The sequence below is a fragment of the Balearica regulorum genome, chromosome W, assembly GCF_011004875.1.
Source record: "Balearica regulorum gibbericeps isolate bBalReg1 chromosome W, bBalReg1.pri, whole genome shotgun sequence".
In the NCBI taxonomy this organism is placed as follows: Eukaryota; Metazoa; Chordata; class Aves; order Gruiformes; family Gruidae; genus Balearica; species Balearica regulorum.
This window is the reverse complement of record NC_046219.1, coordinates 19,412,656-19,433,852: the sequence shown is the minus strand read 5'-3', so window position 1 is coordinate 19,433,852 and position 21,197 is coordinate 19,412,656. Positions and strand designations below refer to the sequence as shown.

Below are 21,197 nucleotides of genomic sequence, written 5' to 3'. Positions count from 1 at the left end.
AAGCATCAGTGGCTGTGCATGAGGTCATGCTGGAGCACCTCAAAGTGTGTGGCCATGGAGGAGCACATGATGGAGCAGGTTTATTTCTGAGGGACTGGTGGCTGTGGGTAAGGCCACACTGGAGCAGGTATATCTCTGAAGGCATTGTGGCCCATGGAGAAGGCCATGCTGGAACAACAGGTGCACCTCGAAGTGACTGTGGCTGTGGATAGTCTATGCACAGCAGGTGTACCCCTGGAGAGACTGTGGCTCATAGATAAGGCTCCACTTGGAGCAGGTACAACCCCTAAGTGGACTGCAGTCTGTGGATAAGTCCAAGCCAGAGCAGGGGCAAGGGGAGGTGTTCATTGCAATGTTAAATCTGATGGTCTAACTCAAAGAGACCAGGACTGGAGACTGTAATGGAAATACCTTTAAATTGTTGTAACCCATGATTTTGAGTGCATGTTACAGGAATTACTATAGTAGGAAAAACCTGAACCAATGGAGGACAAGCCTTACAGGAGGCAGCGCAAGTGCAGCAGTGACCCAACCTGAGCTTGGTTTTGGTGCCAGTACTCCATGCAACACACCACCTCTCCATGTCCTGAGTGACCACCATAACAGATGGAGCCGAAGTCATGGGCTAAATGAACTCAATAGACATTTTGTGGAGAGTTGTGGACATTTTATGGACATTTGTGGACTTTTTACAAGGGTGATCCATAGACTAGGGAATGATATCAGCATATTATATCCAAGGATGAGAAGGGTGGTGGTGCTTAATGAGGATGTATTGGATTGTGTGGGGCCTGAGCATGACGTAAATAGTATGGAATAAGGGGTGGATAATGTCCTGGTTTCAGCTGAGAGGGTTAATTTTCTTCATAGTAGCTAGCATGGGGGCTATGTTTTTGGATTTGTGCTGGAAGCAGTGTGATAATATAGAGATGTTTTTGTTATTGTTGAGCAGTGCTTACACAGAGTCAGGCCTTTTCTGCTTCTATCACTGCACCGGGAGTGGGATGGCTGGGGGTGCACAAGAAGTTGGGAGGGGACACAGCTTGGACAGCTGACCCAAATTGACCAAAGGGATATTCCATACCATATGACGTCATGCTCAGTTTATAAGGAGCTTGGGGAAGAGGAGGGACTAGGAGGGGCATCAGTGTTCGGAGTGATGGCGTTTGTCCTCCCAAGTAACCGTTACACACGACAGAGCCCTGCTTTCCCTGAGATGGCTGAACATCTGCCTGCCAATGGGAAGTAGTGAATGAATTCCTTGTTTTGTTTTGCTTGCACGTCTGGGTTTTGCTTTACCTATTAAACTGTCTTTATCTCAACCCATGAGTTTTCTCACTTTTACTCTTCTGATTCTCTCCCTCATCCTGCCGGGGGGGAGTGAGCGAGCGGCTGTGTGGTGCTCAGCTGCTGGCTGGGGTAAAACCACGGCACTAACTTATATTTAGAATTTCCCTCTTCGAGTTTAGAGTAAATACTCACAATGAATCGGCATTCCTCAACAGGCAATGTTTGAGACTCAAGGAGGCTGACTTCACCCTGGCCTTCTGTCAGCCTTGTTGGCAGACGATCCTTGACGAGTTTGGTACCTGAGAGGCGTCCCCAGCTCAGGGGAGATGCTGGTCACAGCCCGCTGCTATCCAGGAGAGCTCAAAGGGTCTTGCTTAGAATTGCTATTTATAGGATCTGAGATAATCGAGTTTTGTCAGGTACTTTTTCCACTTTGCCCAGCTTGGATGGCAAAATATTCTGGTACTTTCCGCCAGTTGGGCAGACTCAGAACTTTTTTGGCATCACCTCCTTTTGGGCCATGACCCAGGTGCAGGTGTACCAGGAGGTGATTGATTGTCATTATTGTTCCCAAACAATAGAGGCATCAAGAGTGTCACGACTCAGGTACAGATGTACCAAGCTGGTTACCGTTCCCAAGTGAAGAGCTTAGGCATGTCAAGAGAGTGCCTTAATGCTCTGGTCTGCTGCCTAGGCTTGTGGCCCAGGAAAGGGGGGGGGGAAATTGCACCAAGTACCGAGCAGCTCAAGAGGGGGGTTTGCACCACCACAGCATCAGACAAAATAAATATCGATCTGGATAATCCCACTGGTTGCCACCTGTACACATCCCAAAGATCCCCATGGAACCACAGACACTGTGGTTAGCTGTGTCACTGTGTTTGTTTTGTGTACTTGGCTCTGGTGTACCAACATAAACTACAAAACATGGGTAATGCATATTCTCATCTTTCATGACCACACTACAGTGACTAACAAACACCCTGTTTTCCTCATATGATGTGATATGATGTTCCTTAGAAATCCCCTTCCAAATTGTCAAGGTTCCTCATGGAAGGTCCACATAAGCAAAGCAAACCAATTGCCACAATGATGACATCCATTAGCAGCATGATTTCCTTCAGAAATTTCTCGGCCTAAAGAACTGTTTGTGAGAGCATGTGGTGGGTTTGACCCTGGCTGGATGCCATGTGCCCACCAAGCTACACCATCACTCCCCCTCCTCAACTGGACAGGGGAGAAAAAATATAACGAAAGGCCTGTGGGTTGAGATAAGGACAGGAAGATATCATTCACCAATTACCATCATGAGCAAAACAGACTCAACTCGGGAAAATTAATTTATTACCAATCAAATCAGAGTAGAATAATGAGAAATAAACCCAAAACTTAAAAACACCTTCCCCCCACCCCTCACTTCTTCCTGAGCATAACTTCATTCCTGATTTTCTCCACCTCCTCCTCCTGAGTGGTACGGGGGACAGGGAATGGGGGTTACGGTCAGTTCATCATATGCTGTCTCTGCTGCTCCTTCCTCCTCAGGAGGAGGACTCCTCACACTCTTCCCCTGCTCCAGCATGGGGTCCCTCTCATGGGAGACATTCCTCCATGAACTTCTCCAACGTGAGTTCTTCCCATGAGCTACAGTTGTCTGCAAAGTTGTTTCTCTCACATATTCTCACTCTTCTCTCTGGCTGCAATTGCTCCTGGTGGTTTCCCCACACACACACTTCTTAAATACGTTATCACAGACGTGCTACCACCATCTCTGATTGGCCAGCAGCCAATATTATTGTTTGGTAATAAATTAAATTAATTTTTCCAAGTTGAGTCTGTTTTGCCCATGATGGTAATTGATGAATGATCTCTCCCTGTCCTTATCTCAACCCATGAGCCTTTCATTATATTTTCTCTCCCCTGTCCAGTTCAGGAGGGGAGTGATAGAGCAGCTTTGGTGGGCACCTGGCCTCCAGCCAGGGTCAACCCACTATACCATCTAAAAATGCCTGTCACATGAGCTTGAATGTAGTTGTGTTTTCATTTGGATTTTATCTTGTTTTTAACAGGGACCCAGGAGAATTTAGTGAAAAATATGGAAATTAAAATCGAGATTCACAAGTGATATGCTCAAATAGAACATAATTCTATCTATCCAAATTGTAACTAATGAACAAATGATTCAGTGAAATACATTCCATATTTCCATTCACTGCCATCTGTTATTGGCAATATACTTTGTTCCCAGTTACAAAGCTCAAGCAAGTGCATAACCACCATATTAAGGGAGAAAAGTGAATGCTGAAAGGAAGAAGCATGGCTGTATTTCAGAGAAACATGTATTTGCACTTCAATGGTTACCAGAATTTAACATTTACCAGAAAAGGGGGAATGAATGAGGCATTGGTAACTAGAAAAAATTAAAAATCTGAGACAAGCAAAGTTGGGTTTTTTTGTCATTAAATTCCTTTTCATTGCAGGAAGCAGCACTCTGGGCTACGGAAGCTACTAAGTCATTTCAAACTTCTTGTCCTAGACCCTCTATACCTTTTCATTGGGACCCTATTTAATTTCATGCAGTAAAAAAATCAAACAGGAGCAATACTCAGCTACAACAGATAGTGCTGCTGGTTCAATATATAGCATCCTTCCCTTAAATGGATTCTCAACATGTTAAAATGAGACTATATTCTGACATTGCAACAGACACCAAAGCAGTGCAAGGAGCACCAACAGCAAGTGGTAGAGAGGGATACATAAGGACAAGGAAAGAAAACAGCTGAACAAGGGACATTCCCCAAGTGACTGAGCCCAGACCCGCTGATTGGACAAGCCAGCAAGGACTCCAGAGGTCCCTTCCAACCCCTACCAATCCGTGAACTGTGAGATGGTTTTGTATTTAGGTTTCTATTAAACTGGTGTCCTGGTTCTGGCAAGGATAGGGTTAATTTCACAAGGAGCCAGGACAGGTGAGCCAAGCTGGCCAGGGGGCTATTCCATACCATGTGACGACATGCTCACCATAAAAGGGGGCTAGTCGGGCAGGGGCGGGTTCGGCGTGTTGGTGTGGCTCCCGGACCGGTTCAGCATCCAGTCAGTAGGTCCTGGGATCGGTAAATCGTTCTCTGTTATCACCCATTGTTACTATCTGTTATCAGTAACTGTTGTTGATTGTTTTCCCTCTCCCTTACTGTCCAGTAAACTGCCCTTATCACAACCCCTCGAGGCTTTGCCCTTGTTTTTTCTGTTCTCCTCCCATCCCGCCGGGGGAGGGGTGAGCAAGCAGCATGTGGCACTTAGCTGCCGGCTGAGGCTAAACCACGTCAGTCCTTTTTGGCGCCCAACGTGGGGCTCGAGGGGTTGTGATAACGACAAGTCTGACCTAAGTGTGTTAAAACAAAGTTGTTATAAGCATTTATAATGTTATTGAAACAGTCGCTGGTCATAATGATGTTCTGTTTGGTCACATGGCTCTGTTTTGTAGAGGGGTTCCTGTTCTCATGTTGTTGTATTGTGTGATAATGACTTATGATAAGATATCATTGACAGTCATGAGTTTGAGCTGGTATGTGTATGTAGCATTTCGGTCAGGCCCCTACCTCAGTCAATATCTTTCAGAATTGATTGATAATTGCACCCAATCTATGGGGAAGATGGGGGGGGGGATACCTTCTCCCACTCCTTCACCTCCCCTTTTCCCTTTTGGTTGGTTACAACAATTTTTGAGAATTTTGAATACCCTTGGAGTGTTCAGGCCAGTATATTCCTATTGCTAGGTCTCCTGAATGTTTTCCCACTCCTGTTCAGGGTTAGCAAAAAATTGTTTCAAGAGTACCACCCAGGGATCTTCCCCAAGGCTGAATGGTCAGGGCTGGCATGGCATGTGGGAGAGTATGGGTGGGTATCTAGAGACCTTTTCACCCCCAATGGTTTGGAGCTTCACTCCCGAACAACTGCAAGACCCTGATAAAATGGTAGAATATTTGAAAGGAAAATGCTGTGGGGATTCTGAGACACAGCTTCCTGCGCTGTGCTGGGCCCTGGCCACAATCTATCAAACACTGCTGGATAGTAGACAGCACCATCCAGAGGGAGAAAGCGGACCCACAGGCACTGCAGCTGCCCAGGCCCCCGCAACAGGCACTGTAGTTGAGCCAAAAGATCAACCCACACCAGTATCAGTTGCCCCTATACACAAAAAGAAATACACGAGGAAATCGGTTCGCTTAGTGAAAGATGATGATGAACCGGGGCCATCACGAGAACAAGAAGAAGACCCAGAACCAGAAGTGATCACTCGATCCCTGTCCCTGAGTGAGCTGCGAGATACGCGGAAAGATTTCAGCTGCCTTCCAGGGGAGCACATTATTACCTGGCTGCTCTGCTGCTGGGATAACGGGGCCAGTAGCCTGGAACTGGAGGGCAGGGAGGCCAGGCAGCTAGGATCCTTGTCTAGGGAAGGGGGCATTGACAAGGCAATTGGGAAGAAGGCACAGGCCCTCAGCCTCTGGAGGCGACTCCTGTCAAGTGTGAGGGAAAGGTATCCTTTCAGCGAAGATGTCGTATGTCGGCCAGGCAAGTGGACCACTATGGAGAGAGGTATCCAATATCTGAGGGAATTAGCTGTGCGGGAGATGGTTTATTATGATCCAGACAATGCACAGTTGCCCACAGACCCCGATGAAGTCCAGTGTACCCGACCCATGTGGTGAAAATTTGTGCGAAGTGCACCATCATTGTTCGCCAACTCACTGGCGGTAATTGACTGGAAGAGTGAAGAGGCACCCACGGTGGACAAAGTGGCTGGCCGACTCCGGCAGTATGAAGAGAGCCTTTCCTCCTCCCTTGTCTCGGCTGTGGAGAAACTGTCCCAGGATGTCCAGCAACTCAAAGAGGATGTATCTTACTCCCCACCTGTACAGACCCGCATTTCAGCTGTTAGGAGTAAGCGTTTTTCTGCTCCGGAGAGGGGATATAGAGCATACACACCACGAGGTATCCTGTGGTTTTTCCTGCGTGACCACGGAGAAGACATGAGGAAATGGGATGGGAAGCCCACCTCAACCCTGCAGGCACGCGTACGTGAGCTACAAGGCAAGCCAGTTGTAAAAAGGGACTCTTCCAGAAAGAATGCTGCTCCAGTTTCCACCGGGCAGCCCCCCAGACCAAGTGAAAGGCCAGATCGCACTTCCTGATCCTCTTGAAGGGACTTCTAAGTCCCTTTTTGCAAGAGGTGAGTAGTGACTATGATGAGCAGGATTAGAGGGGCCCTGCCTCCAGCCAGGTGGAGGAAAGGGACAATAGGGTGTATTGGACTGTGTGGATCCGATGGCCTGGCACATCGGACCCACAGGAGTACAAGGCCCTAGTGGACACGGGTGCACAGTGTACCCTAATGCCATCGAACTATGAAGGGGTGGAACCGATATCTATTTCTGGTGTGACGGGGGGATCCCAACAGTTGACTCTGTTGGAGGCTGAAGCAAGTCTAACTGGGAATGAGTGGCAAAAGCACCCCATTGTGACTGGGCCGGAGGCTCTGTGCATCCTGGGCATAGACTACCTCCGGAAAGGGTATTTCAAAGATCCAAAAGGCTACTGGTGGGCTTTTGGAATAGCTGCCTTGGAAGCGGAGGAAATTGAACCATTGTCTAGTTTGCCTGGTCTCTCGGAGGACCCTTCCGTTGTAGGGTTGCTGAGGGACGAAGAACAACAGGTGGCAATCACTACCACAACAGGGCACAGGCAGCAATACCGCACCAACAGAGACTCCCTGGTTCCCATCCACAAGCTGATTCGTCAACTGGAGGGTCAGGGAGTGATCAGCAGAACCCCCTCACCCTTTAACAGTCCCCTATGGCCAGTGCGGAAGTCCAATGGAGAGTGGAGGCTGACAGTAGACTATCGTGGCCTGAAGGAAGTCACACCGCCCATGAGTGCTGCCATGCCAGACATGCTGGAACTTCAATATGAACTGGAGTCAAAGGCAGCCAAATGGTATGCCACAATTGATATAGCTAATGCATTTTTCTCGATCCCTTTGGCAGCAGAGTGCAGGCCGCAGTTTGCCTTCACTTGGAGGGGCGTCCAGTACACCTGGAATCAACTGCCCCAGGGGTGGAAACACAGCCCCACCATATAATAAACTATCAGAAGATGAGAAAACATATGCCCTGTTCACTGATAGGTCCTGTCGCATCGTGGGAAAGCATCGAAGGTGGAAGGCCGCTGTATGGAGTCCTACACGGCGAGTTGCAGAAGCTGCTGAAGGAGAAGGTGAATCGAGCCAGTTTGCAGAGGTAAAAGCCATCCAGCTGGCTTTAGATATTGCTGAAAGAGAAAAGTGGCCAATGCTGTACCTCTACACTGATTCATGGATGGTGGCCAATGCCCTGTGGGGGTGGTTACAGCAGTGGAAGCGGAGCAACTGGCAGCACAGAGGCAAACCCATCTGGGCTGCCCCACTGTGGCAAGATATTGCTGCCCAGCTAGAGAAGCTAGTTGTAAAGGTACGTCATGTAGATGCCCACATACCCAAGAGTCGGGCCACTGAGGAACCTTAGAACAACCAGCAGGTAGATCAGGGTGCCAAGATTGAAGTGGCTCAGGTGGATTTGGACTGGCAGCGTAAGGGTGAATTATTTCTAGCTCCTGGTGGGCCCATGACACCTCAGGCCATCAAGGAAGAGATGAGACGTATAGATGGGCCCGTGATCGAGGGGTGGACTTGAGCATGGACGCCATCTCACAGGTCATCCATCAATGTGAAACGTGCGCCGCAATCAAGCAAGCCAAGCGGGTAAAGCCTCTGTGGTATGGAGGCCGATGGTTGAAATATAAATATGGGGAAGCATGGTAAATCAACTACATCACGCTCCCACAAAGCCGCCAAGGCAAGCATTACGTTCTTACAATGGTGGAAGCAACCACTGGGTGGCTGGAAACATATCCTGTGCCCCATGCCACTGCCTGGAACACTATCCTGGGTCTTGAAAAACAAGTCCTGTGGCGACATGGCACCCCAGAGAGAACTGAGTCAGACAATGGGACTCATTTTTGGAACAACCTCATAGACACCTGGGCCAAAGACCATGGCATTGAGTGGGTGTATCACATCCCCTACCATGCACCAGCCTGTGGGAAAGTTGAAAGGTACAATGGACTGCTAAAAAGTACCCTGAGAGCAATGGGTGGTGGGACCCTCAAACACTGGGACACACATTTAGCAAAGGCCACCTGGTTAGTTAACACTAGGGGATCTGCCAATCGAGCTGGCCCTGCCCAGTCAAAATTCCCACGCCCAGTAGAAGGGGATAAAGTTCCTGTAGTGCGCATGAAAAATATGTTGGGTAAAACAGTTTGGGTTATCCCTGCTTCAGGCAAAGGCAAGCCCATCTGTGGGATTGCTTTTGCTCAGGGACCAGGGTGCACTTGGTGGGTGATGAGAAAAGATGGGGAAGTCCGGTGTGTACCCCAAGGGGATTTGATTTTGGGTGAAAATAGCCAATAAATTAAATTGCATGATGTTAATAGCGATATACTGTATCAATGGTACGACCATAAAGAATCACCCCAAACTAATGAAGGATGGACTTTGGAACTGAACAAAGTGCCACGATGATGGAACTAGAACTGACTTCAACTGGTGCCCAGAAACTTCATCGAAAAATCACATCTTTGACATCCAGACTGTGAGCATGGACCATACCAGATACACCAGCTGTGAAGACTCCGGATGCAGCGTGCAACCATCCAGCAGCACGCACCATTGCTCCTGCTCTGAGAGACTGTAATGGCAGATGGAACCCAAAACCATGGACTAAATGAACTTGACAGACATTTTAGAGCAATAGCCCATAGAGTAAGGCAATGAGATCTGTAAAATAATCTGGGCATGACATAGATGGTATGGAATAAGGGGTGGATAATGTCCTGGTTCTGGCAAGGATAGGGTTAATTTCACAAGGATCCAGGACAGGTGAGCCAAGCTGGCCAGGGGGCTATTCCATACCATGTGACATCATGCTCACCATAAAAGGGGGCTAGTCGGGCAGGGGCGGGTTCGGCGTGTCAGTGTGGCTCCGGGACGGGTTGAGCGTCTGGTGGGTCGGTCCGGGGATCGGTAAAATCGTTCTCTGTTATCACCCATTGTTACTATCTGTTATCAGCACTGTTGCTGATTGTTTTCCCTCTCCCTTACTGTCCCAGTAAACTGCCCTTATCCCCACCCTCGAGGCTTTGCCGTTATTTTTCCGTTCTCTTCCCCATCCCTCCAGGGGAGGGGTGAGCGAGCAGTGCGTGGCACTTAGGTACCGGCTGGGGCTAAACCACGTCAACTGGAAAGTGAATATAATATTTTAAAAGGGAGATAACCAGCAGAAAAAGCACCAGAAATGATACCAAATAATCCTTCAATATTCATTTAATTAAATAAATCTTTATTAAAATAGGTAAATAAATTTACGCAAATCTATTTTAACAGTGTTTCTGTTGAAATGCTTTACAAAATAATTCTCATTACACTTGCTGCAAGAAAGGTTTCGAAAACAGCTGTTATTTTTCCTATGTTTTTAGCACTTCCTTTTAAAACATATTATGATATTTAGAACTACAGAAATAGAGACAGGCAAGAAATGAAGTAACTGAATCATGGTGCTATGTGCCAAAGCATTAAATGCTTCCTAGCCCCGAGTATGCCAAATTAGGGAATGCAATAGTTTCCTGGAAACATCACCATGCCAAGTTGGCAGGCAGCATAAGGTCACGTCTGGAAATAGTGGCATTGACAGTTTAGAATGAAATTACTTATAGATTTGAACTACTCTTTTTATGAAGAAGGTCAGTATTTGATATATTCAGCCTACATACAGCCTTCAAACAATGAGCTTTCTAGGAAATCTACTCAATTATAAATAGATTGAATTTCTCCTGAAATAGAAAAATGTGAACATGTATTTTCAGTTCTCTGTGATTACAAGAGTATTAACTTCATAAGTCTAAGTGCTAGTCAAACTCAAATGCAAGTTTAGGCAGTTGCTAAAATTTCTAATATTCTCAAAATGAGTCCATCCATGCTCATTATGCTGACAGTCCCCAACATATTTTTGGTCTCTGTGGTTAGCAGACAGAAGATGGTTACTCCATTGTGCTTTTTTCCAACAAGGCTTTTCTACTAGCACCTGTATGTAATTACACTAACTGGGGAATAAAAACTCTTTTTCATTTCAGTTTCTGTGTAGCTCTTCAGAGAGGCCTGAATAGTTTTTTGTAGGAATAAAATCTCAGCAAATGATGTTATAACCATATGTATCTTACCTCTTCCCACTGGTGTATGTATCTAATCAGTCTTGAGAGGCGTAATAAACGTAACAGGCTGAGGATTTTTGTAAATCTCACAATACGAAGTGCTCGTGCTGTCTTGTAAACCTCTGAATCCATTCCTTTTTCTACAATGAGAAAGATATAATCCACTGGTATTGATGAGATAAAGTCAACCACAAACCAGCTTTTTAAGTAATTCATCTTAATAATTTTAGGGTCCAGTATTATTTCAGAGCTGTCTTCATTTACAGTCCCAGTTCTAAAATTCATGATCAAGTCCAATAGAAAAACAGTGTCTGATGCAACATTGAAAATAATCCATGGTGGTGGTGTTTGTTCTGTGAAGAATGTGATTCCAACTGGTATAATGACAAGGTTTCCAACCATCATTATGAGCATGATTAAGTCCCAGTAAAACCTAAAAAAAAAGGAACAAACAGAACAGTTGATGTAATGTGGTGTCATGATTTAGCCCCAGCTGGCAGCTGAGCACCACACACCCACTCACTCACCCCTCCCCCTCCAGCAGGATGGGGAGGAGAATAGGAAGACAAAGACAAACCCCATGGGCTGGGATAAGGACAGTTAACTACAACAACAAACAGCTACACCAACCAACGCTCTTATAAGAGAATATACAAGACAGGTGACAACACAAGGTAACTGACCAACCAAACACTCAACCCAAAACCACACCAACCCACCCCTCACTCAACTAGCCCCCTTTTATAGTGAGCATGACATCACATGGTATGGAATAGCCCCTTGGCCAGCTTGGCTCACCTATCCTGGCTCCTTGTGAAAATTAACTCTATCCTAGCCAGAACCAGGACATGCGGTCTCTATCACGCTGCTTCTTCACCTCAATTACATTTTTGGTTCTATACAAATTAATTACAGTACTGCAACTTGGTGTCAGTTTTGCCCAAATGAGGTTAGTAATTATAATATGCTTTCGTATAGAGATAAAGCATACCTGAGGATGCTTAAACACTTTGTTAATGCTAAGAAAACTCTCACAGTTTTGACTCAATATATTAACCATCACTAGAGAAGACAAAGTACTTAATACATTTCATTATGTGCTTTCCTTTTCCAGAGTATGCATCTAGGATAAAGACAGTACCATGGTTTATCACTCCATGGTATATCTGAAAGGCGTTGTGTTGGTTTTGCGTGGCAAGGTTTTGGTAGCGGGGGGGCTACAGGGGTGGCTTCTGTGAGAAGCTGCTAGAAGCTTCCCCTGTGTCTGACAGAGCCAATGCCAGCCGGCTCCAAGACGGACCCGCCGCTGGCCAAGGCCAAGCCAATCAGCACCTCTGTGATAACATATTTAAGAAAGACAAAAACAGTTAGAGAGCGCTTTTGCAGCCAGAGAGAGGAGTGAGAAGATGTAAGAACATCTGCAGACACCAAGGTCAGTGAAGAAGGAGGGGGAGGAGGTGCTCCAGGCGCCGGAGCAAGATCCCCCTGCAGCCCGTGGTGAAGACCATGGTGAAGCAGGCTGTTCCCCTGCAGCCCATGGAGGGAGGATGAGGGGGTGTAGAGATTCCACCTGCAGCCTGTGGAGGACCCCACGCCGGAGCAGGTGGAGACACCTGAAGGAGGCTGTGACCCCGTGGGAAGCCCATGCTGGAGCAAGCTCCTGGCAGGACCTGTGGAGCCGTGGAGAGAGGAGCCCACGCCAGAGCAGGTTTGCTGACAGGACTTGTGACCCCGTGGGGGACCCACGCTGGAGCAGTTTGCTCCTGAAGGTCTGCACCCCGTGGAGGAGACTCACGTTGGAGAAGGCCGTGAAGGACTGTCTCCCGTGAGAGGGACTCCATGCTGGAGCAGGGGAATGATGAGAGGAGTCCTCCCCCTGAGGATGACGAAGCGGCAGAAACACCGCATGATGAACTGACCGTAACCCCCACTCCCCGTCCCCCTGTGCCGCTGGGGGGGGCGGAGGTTGAAGCCGGGAGTGAAGTTGAGCCCGGGAAGATGGGAGGGGTGGGGGGAGGTGTTTTTAAGATTTGGTTTTATTTCTCATTCCTCTACTCTGTTTTGCTTAGTAATAAATAAGATGAATTCCCTCTCTAAGTTCGGTCTGTTTTGCTCATGATGATAATTAGAGAATGATCTCCCCCTGTCCTTATCTCGACCCGTAAGTTTTTTTTTTCATCGTACCTTTTCTCCCCTGTCTAATGAAAGAGGGGAGTGATAGAGTGGCTCTGGTGGGCACCTGGCCCTCAGCCAGGGTCAACCCACCACAGGCGTGCATGTGTGGCACTCAATAGACTTCTCCAGATTCCTATCAAAACCTGTTAGTGTGTTTATATAACTAAAACTATGTCTCATGCCAATCACAAGTGCTTTAGCGATGCAAAATTTTTTTAAGGCTTCTATCAAAATGGAAACTCAAATATCTAACAGATAACATATTAAATGTTAAAGTACCTCTTTGCAAATGTACTCATACTGTTACAGTGCTGGAATAAAATTATAGCAAGAGAAAAAAAGCACTGAAGCAAAAAATAGAAAAAAATTAGATAAATGTTGTGGTTTAACCTATCCGACAGCTAAAACAACCACACAGCTGTTTGCTCACTCCTCTCCCTCCGAGGGGAATGGGGGAGAGAATCGAAAAGGGAGGAAAAAAAAAAGTAAAACTCATGGGTTGAGATAAAGACAGTTTAATAGGACAGAAAAGGAAGATGAAGATGACGATGATGACAATAAAAGAATATACAAAACAAGTGATGCGCAGCACAATTTCTCACCACCCAAAATTTATGCTCAGCTAGTTCCCGAGCTGCGATCCCGCCTCCCAGCTAGCTTCCCCAATTATAAATGGAGCATGACGTTATCTCTATATTATCAACACTGCTTTCAGCAAATCCAAAACATAGCCCTGTACTAGCTACTACAAAGAAAATGAACTCTATCCCAGCCATAACCAGCACAACAAGATCAAAACCTTCATCCACTTTTACAATCTGAATTGAACTTTCATGCATTTTTACAACCTGATAGCCTATCTTCTTTCAGAGGTAGCTAAGAAATCTGGACAACAATAGTTGCAACTTCCACAGTATAAAACAGATACTGCATTTCACTATTTTGTTCCAGAGGCATCTAAAGGCTCCCCTCTGCTGCTAATAGTGCTTGGTACAGATGGTATAGAGCCAGACTCATAACTTTAGTATAGAAATGGTGCATAAACCCACCTATTACATAGAACATAGATCCATCCTGATGGAAGATTTCCAGGTGATGGTAATATATACCTAACAGTTTTTAAGAAAATTATGAAAGCTCCTAAACGTTAAATTGTCAAAGAAAGTTATTCTTGTTCAATAAAAGAACTGAAACTGAATCTGAGAAAGCCAGAACCCAAAGCATAACCTCTTGAGAACTGACCTAACTCAGTAGTCCAACATTGTGCATGTGATTGGAGTAGATGACTTCCCACAGGTTCCTCCTGACCTAAATTACTATGTAATTCTATGACTTGAATACACTTCTATGCAAGCTATCAGTATTCTTGTTTTTCCAGAACAACCACATAAAAAACATCAATACCTTCCTTACTAATAGAGACATTGCAAGAACTACATAGTCACCAAAGCAGTGCAAGGAGCACCAACAGCAGGTGGTAGAGAGGGATACATAAGGACAAGGAAAGACAACAGCTGAACAAGGGGCATTCCCCAAGTGACTGAGCCCAGACCCGCTGATTGGACAAGCCAGCAAGGGGCAGAGCCTGCACCCAGCAGCACAGGTGATTTAAACAGGCTAAAACAATCAGCCCAGCTAATTGCAACTGATGAGCATATATATTTCCCATCAGGGGAGCATATAGCAAAAGCTGGTGTTTTCTGTGTCTTCTGAGCCTCTGGTATCCAGTTGAACCAATGCAGCTGTGCAAATGGAGGTCTTGTTAAAGCATGTGACCACCCAGGGTTTCTGGCTGTGGGATGTATGCAGGGATATTTCTGGAGATGGAGGGTGACAGCAAGCAAGCAAGCTTGTGGGTGGTGACCAGGTGGATGAACTGCTTTGCCTGGTAGCTGAGCTGCAGGAGCAGGTGGACAGACTGAGGAGTGTCTGAGGAGGAGATTTGACCAATGGAGCTGTGCTGTGCTATCTCTGTTGCATGCAAGCCAATTCAGCATGGCTGCTACTGAGGTAGGTCTAGGATTTGTCCTGTGCCAGGAGGAAAGTAGCATTACAAGGGCTAGGGAGGGGTTGAAACAAGTTACTGTATGGAGCTGTGTGGTGGGTTGACCCTGGCTGAGGGCCAGGTGCCCACCAGAGCCACTCTATCACTCCCCTCTTTCATTAGACAGGGGAGAAAAGGTACAATGAAAAAAAAAAAAAACTTACAGGTCAAGATAAGGACAGGGAGAGATCATTCTCTAATTATCATCATGAGCAAAACAGACTGAACTTAGAGAGGGAATTCATCTTATTTATTACTAAGCAAAACAGAGTAGAGGAATGAGAAATAAAACCAAATCTTAAAAACACCTCCCCCCACCCCTCCCATCTTCCCAGGCTCAACTTCACTCCCGGCTTCAACCTCTGCCCCCCTCAGAGGCACAGGGGGATGGGGAGTGGGGGTTATGGTCAGTTCCTCACGCGGTGTTTCTGCCGCTTCTTCATCCTCAGGGGGAGGACTCCTCTCATTGTTCCCCCGCTCCAGCGTGGGGTCCCTCTCATGGGAGACAGTCCTTCACGACCTTCTCCAATGTGAGTCTCCTCCATGGGGTGCAGACCTTCAGGAGCAAACTGCTCCAGCATGGGTCCCCCACGGGGTCACAAGTCCTGTCAGCAAACCTGCTCTGGCGTGGGCTCCTCTCTCCATGGATCCACAGGTCCTGCCAGGAGCTTTCTCCAGCATGGGCTTCCCACAGGGTCACAGCCTCCTTCAGGTGCCTCCACGTGCTCCGACGTGGGGTCCTCCAGGGGCTGCAGGTGGAATCTCTACACCCCCTCATCCTCCCTCCATGGGCTGCAGGGGGACAGCCTGCTTCACCATGGTCTTCACCACGGGCTGCAGGGGAATCTTGTTCCGGTGCCTGGAGCACCTCCTCCCCCTCCTTCTTCACTGACCTTGGTGTCTGCAGATGTTCTTACATCTTCTCACTCCTCTCTCTGGTTGCAAAAGCTCTCTCTAACTGTTTTTTTCTCTTTCTTAAATATGTTATCACAGAGGCGCTGACTGGCTTGGCCTTGGCCAGTGGCGGGTCTGTCTTGGAGCCGGCTGGCATTGGCTCTATCAGACACAGGGGAAGCTTCTAGCAGCTTCTCACAGAAGCCACCCCTGTAGCCCCCCCGCTACCAAAACCTTGCCACGCAAAACCAACACAAGCTGTAAGAGAAACCCCTCCTTACCCTCTCTAATACCTTTATGGAATAGGTATGAGGCTCTGGGTATAGTAGACGAAGGACATGATGAGATAGAAGAGGAGGAACCTATGCAAGTACTCTCACCAAGGTCAGATCAACCAACACCTTGCAAGAAGACCTGTATTAAGACCAGTGCTGAGAAGAAACAGTAGTGAGTTATGGTCATAGGTGACTCCCTCCTTAGCAGAAGAGAGGCACCCATTTGCAGACTGGGCCCTCTTTTCAGGAAAGTTTTTCTGCCTCCCTGGGGTCCAAATCAGGGATGTGACCAGATGACTGACAAGCTTAGTACAGCCTTTGGACTATTATCCACTCCTGCTCTTTCATGTGGGCACTAATGATGTCACAACAAGAAGTCCAAGGTTGATCAAAAGATATTTTGGGGCCCTGGGAAGGATGCTAAAAGATTCAGGAGCACAGGTAGTGTTTTCCTGAATCCTCCTGGAAATGGGGAGAGACTTTGGAAGAAACAGACAAGCCCAAGATGTCAATACCTACTTCCAGGACTGGTGCCTCTGCCAGAACTTTGTTTTTTATAACCATGGAAGAGTCTTTGAAACACAAGGTATACTAGGGCCTGACGGCATCCACCTGTCCTGATGGGGGAAATGTGTCTTTGCTCATAAGCTGGCAGGACTGATTGAGAGGGTTTTAAACTAGAATTGGTGGGGGAAGGGGATACCATCAGGAGAGCTGAAGGTAAACCAAAGGTTGGCATGGCATCCCCTGAGGGTGGCAATGCTAATGGCAGCATTTGCACTGCTCCAGGGAGCACCGAGGGCTTAGGGGCACATCTGAAAGGCTTGTACACCAACTCACGCAGTATGAGAAAGAAACAGGGTGAGCTAGAAGCCTTGGTCTGTTCCCAGAGCTATGATGCCATTGGTATTAGTGAGAGTTGGTGGAAGGAGTCCAAGGGTTGGAGTGTTGGGATGGAGGGGCTATAGGCAGGGCAGGTGAGGTGGAGGAGTTTGACTAGATGTAAGGGAGAGGTTTGACTGCACAGCTCTTCCAGGACTCTGGGTTTGTCTAGTTTGGAGAAAAGGAGGCCAAGGGGCGACCTCATTGCTCTCTACAGCTTCCTGAGGAGAGGGAGGTGCTGATCTCTTCTCCCTAGTATCCAGTGACAGGACGCGTGGGAGTGGTTCAAAGCGGTGCCGGATACCATTGGCCTTCTTGGCCACTGTGGTTGCTTGACCCTGGCTGGGGGCCAGGTGCCCACCAGAGCTGCTCTCACTCCCCTCGTTCACTAGACAGGGGAGAAAAGTTATAATGAAACACTTGTGGGTCGAGGTAAGGGCAGGGAGAGATCGCTCACTTATTATCATCACGAGCAAAACAGACTCAACTTAGAGAGAAAATTCGTCTAATTTATTACCAAGCAACAAAGAATAGAGCAATGAGAAATAAAACCAAATCTTAAAACACCTCCCCCCACCCCTCCCATCTTCCCGGGCTCAACTTCACTACCGGCTTCAACCTCCTCCTCCCTCAGCGGCACAGGGGGACGGGGAACGGGTGTTATGGTCAGTTCATCACACGTTGTTTTCTGCTGCTTCTTCATCCTCAGGGGGAGGACTCCTCTCATTGTTCCCCTGCTCCAACATGGAGTCCCTCTCATGGGAGACAATCCTTCATGAACTTCTCAAAGGTGAGTCTCTCCCACGAGGTAGGGACTGTACATGGAACATAGCAGCATTTTACCTTGCCATGGTCAGTTAGCTTCATTACCTGTTACCTTGGTTACAAACCAATTATTCCAAACTAGTCATTCTATAGTTTCTGTCTCACGGCCCCTATCCCACGGTTACACCTTTACCAGATAAACGTGCCTAGTTGTTGATTGTACTCATTGTTTTTTGTGGCAAGTGTTTTACCCATTATCTGCGCAGTTGCCAGTTGTTGATGCCTAGCCTGTAGATTGTTAATAAAACTCTGTTACATTGTTCCTCTGAGTCATTACTGTGACTCATTCAATTTGCGGCTCTGCTGAGTGGGACTTGCACCTTTGGGGATACAAAGATTAACCTCCCTCGCAACCCAATAAGTAGGACGAGACACATGCCCGTACCTTGGACAACATCTCTTGGAATTCATTAATAATTGCACCCAATTGATGGGGAAGGCGGGGGGGATACTTTCTCCTGCTCTTTCACCTCCCCTTTTTCCTTCAAGCTGGTTACAGCAGCTTTTGAGAATTTTGAATATCCTTGGAATGTTCAAGCAAGCATGCTCTTCTTGTCTCCACCAACTAGGAAAAAGGAAACACAGGCTTTCTTAAGCATTGTGGGGGTGGTTACAGCAATGGAAGCAGAGCAACTGGAAGGAAAGAGGCAAACCCATCTGGGCTGCCCCATTGTGGCAAGATACGGCTGACTGGGTGGAGAAGCTGGTTGTAAAAATACATCATGTAGATGCCCATGTGTGCAAGAGTTTAGGTCACAGAGGAATATCAAAACAACCAGCAGGTGGATCAGGCTGCTAAGATTGAAGTGGCTCAGGTGGATTTGGACTGGCAACATAAGGGTGAATTATTTATAGCTCCGCAGACCCATGACACCTCAGGCCGTCAAGGAAGAGATGCAACATATAGATGGGCCCATGATCGAGGGGTGGACTTGAGCATGGACACTACTGTACAGGTTATCCGTGAATGTGAAACGTGCTGCAATCAAGCAAGTCAAGCGGGTAAAGCTTCTGTGGTATGGAGGACAATGGCATAAATATAAATATGGGGAAGCATGGCAAATCGACGACATCTCGCTCCCCCAAACCCGCCAAGGCAAATGCTATGTACTTACAATGGTGGAAGCAACCACCGGATGGCTGGAAACATACCCTGTGCCCCATGCCACCACCCGGAACACTATCCTGGGCCTTGAAAAGCAAGTCCTGTGGCGACGTGGCACCCCAGAGAGAATTGAGTCAGACAGTGGGACTCATTTTCGGAACAGCCTCATAGACACCTGGGCCAAAGACCATGGCATTGAGTGGGTGTATCACATCCCCTATCATGCACCAGCCTCTGGGAAAAATTGAGCGATACAATGAACTGCTAAAGACTACCCTGAGAGCAATGGGTGGTGGGACCTTCAAACACTGGGACACACATTTAGCAAAGGCCACCTGGTTAGTTAACAGTAGGGGATCTACCAATCCAGCTGGCCCTGTCCAATCAAAACTTCCATGTACTGTAGAAGGGGATAAAGTTCCTGTAGTGCGCATGAAGAATATGTTGGGGAAGACAGTCTGGGTTATCCCTGCTTCAGGCAAAGGCAAGCCCATCTGCGGGATTGGTGGGTTTTGCTGGGTGCACTTGGTGGGTGATGCAGAAAGATGAGACAATCCAATGTGTACCTGAAAGGGATTTGATTTTGGGTGAGAATAGGCACTAAATTAATTTGTATGGTGTTAATTGCTAAATAACCCTGCCATTGTGTTTTATCACTACTACAATTGCTATATGCTGTAGCATTAGTATTACAGTAGGAATCACCCAAATTAATGAAGGATCAACTTTGATGAAACTGAGCAACTTGCAGCAATGATGGAAGTAGAACTGACTATTAGCAACCAGGGCCCAGCAACTTCCTTGAAACTGACATCTTCAATCTGTAAAACATGGGAATGGACCATGCCAGATACACCATCCATGAGATCCAGATGCACCATATAACAATCAGCACATGCTGTCTCTCCTGCTCTGAAAGACTGTTATGAGAGATGGAGCCCAAAAGTCATGGATTAAATGAACTTAATGGATGTTTTAGAGGGATGGCCCATAGACTAAGGGAATGATATCTGCATGTGTGTGTATATATACACACACACACACATCTCAAAGACAGGAAATGTGGATGTGATTGACAAGTGTAGGATCTGGGCATGATGTAGATGGTATAGAATAAGGGATGGATTAATGTCCTGGATTTCTGCTGGGGTAGAGTTAATTTTCTCAAGAATCTGGGAAGGGACACAGCCAGGATATCTGACCCAAACTAGTCAAAGGGATATTTGATAACATAATGCCATGCTCTGGATATAAGGGGGGAGCTGACCTGGGAGGAGGGGTTGCTGCTCAGTGGGAACAGGCTGGGCATCAAGTTGGCAGTGAGCAAATTGTATCACCTGCTTTGTATATTCCTTTATATGTATTGTTGTTGTTGCTTTCCTCTTCCTTTGCTGTCCTAGTAAACTGTGCTTATCCCAACCCACAAGTTCTATCTTTTTCTTCTGATTCTCTTCCCCCATCCCATCGGGGAGGGGTTTGTGTGTGGAGGAGGGGTGAGGGAGTAGCCACGTGGTGCTTAGCTGCCAGCTGGGGCTAAATCACAACATAAGGGCATAACAGGTAGAAAGCTGACTTGGCATTCTGCAAATCATGGATTTTAGTCCTTTGCAGCTAGGGTACTTTCTGTAAGCCAAGCCTCTGGTCCTCCCAGGAGACTGACCGTGGTTATCTTCTATGTGGTGACAACCACTTTCCCCAGCATGCTGTTTCATCATCCTGGTTGCTGGAGTCTGTTCTCCCTCTTTCCAGCTCCCAGGGCCATGTGACATTTTTTTGAGCTCAGCAAACGTAACTGGAACAGACTGCTGTTTCCTGTAAAAAGGCTTTTTGGTCATCCTTGAAAAGCCATCTGGCTTCCTGAGCACTAGGTGTTTATGCAACCTCTTTGAAATTTTCTTGCTCTTTTTGATAGAGCCATTTCCTCCAGCAGTTCATTAACTTCATCAGTAAGTACCTCATACCATAAACAGCATCACGTACTTCACTAGCAAGGAGCTTATGTAGACACTTCTAGAATAGGTATCTCGAAGATTTTGATCGGTACAAGCAAAACTACTGACAGCAGTGTTGCTGATGTAGCCATCTGTCATTTTCTCTCAGGGCCTGTGCATCACAAAACCAGCCTGTTATTCTCTAGGTAAATTCTGATCACATCTCTTGAACTCCCAGCTGCTTTGGTCTAGCCTGGCATGAGCATCTTCTTATTAAAGCAATATGTATGCACAGCCTTAAGCTGATCAGGTATCACACTCTGTCTTGACTAATTTTTATCAGTGGTCTACTAGCCTTTTGATAGCTCTGTAAGTTCATAGTGAGTAGTAGGCTGAGATTCCAGGCTGAAAAAAACAGATTACTTACAAGTCTGAGAAATTCTACCAGTTTTCTAATACTGAACCAGACTATT

At 46.9% G+C, this 21,197-nt stretch overlaps 1 long non-coding RNA gene across 1 annotated transcript in view; it reads left to right on the top strand.

Moving 5' to 3' along the window:
* LOC142599235 (uncharacterized) overlaps positions 1-21,197 on the top strand; it is a 911,312-nt gene that overhangs the window by 509,475 nt on the left and 380,640 nt on the right. The gene's annotated exons all lie outside the window — the stretch shown is intronic.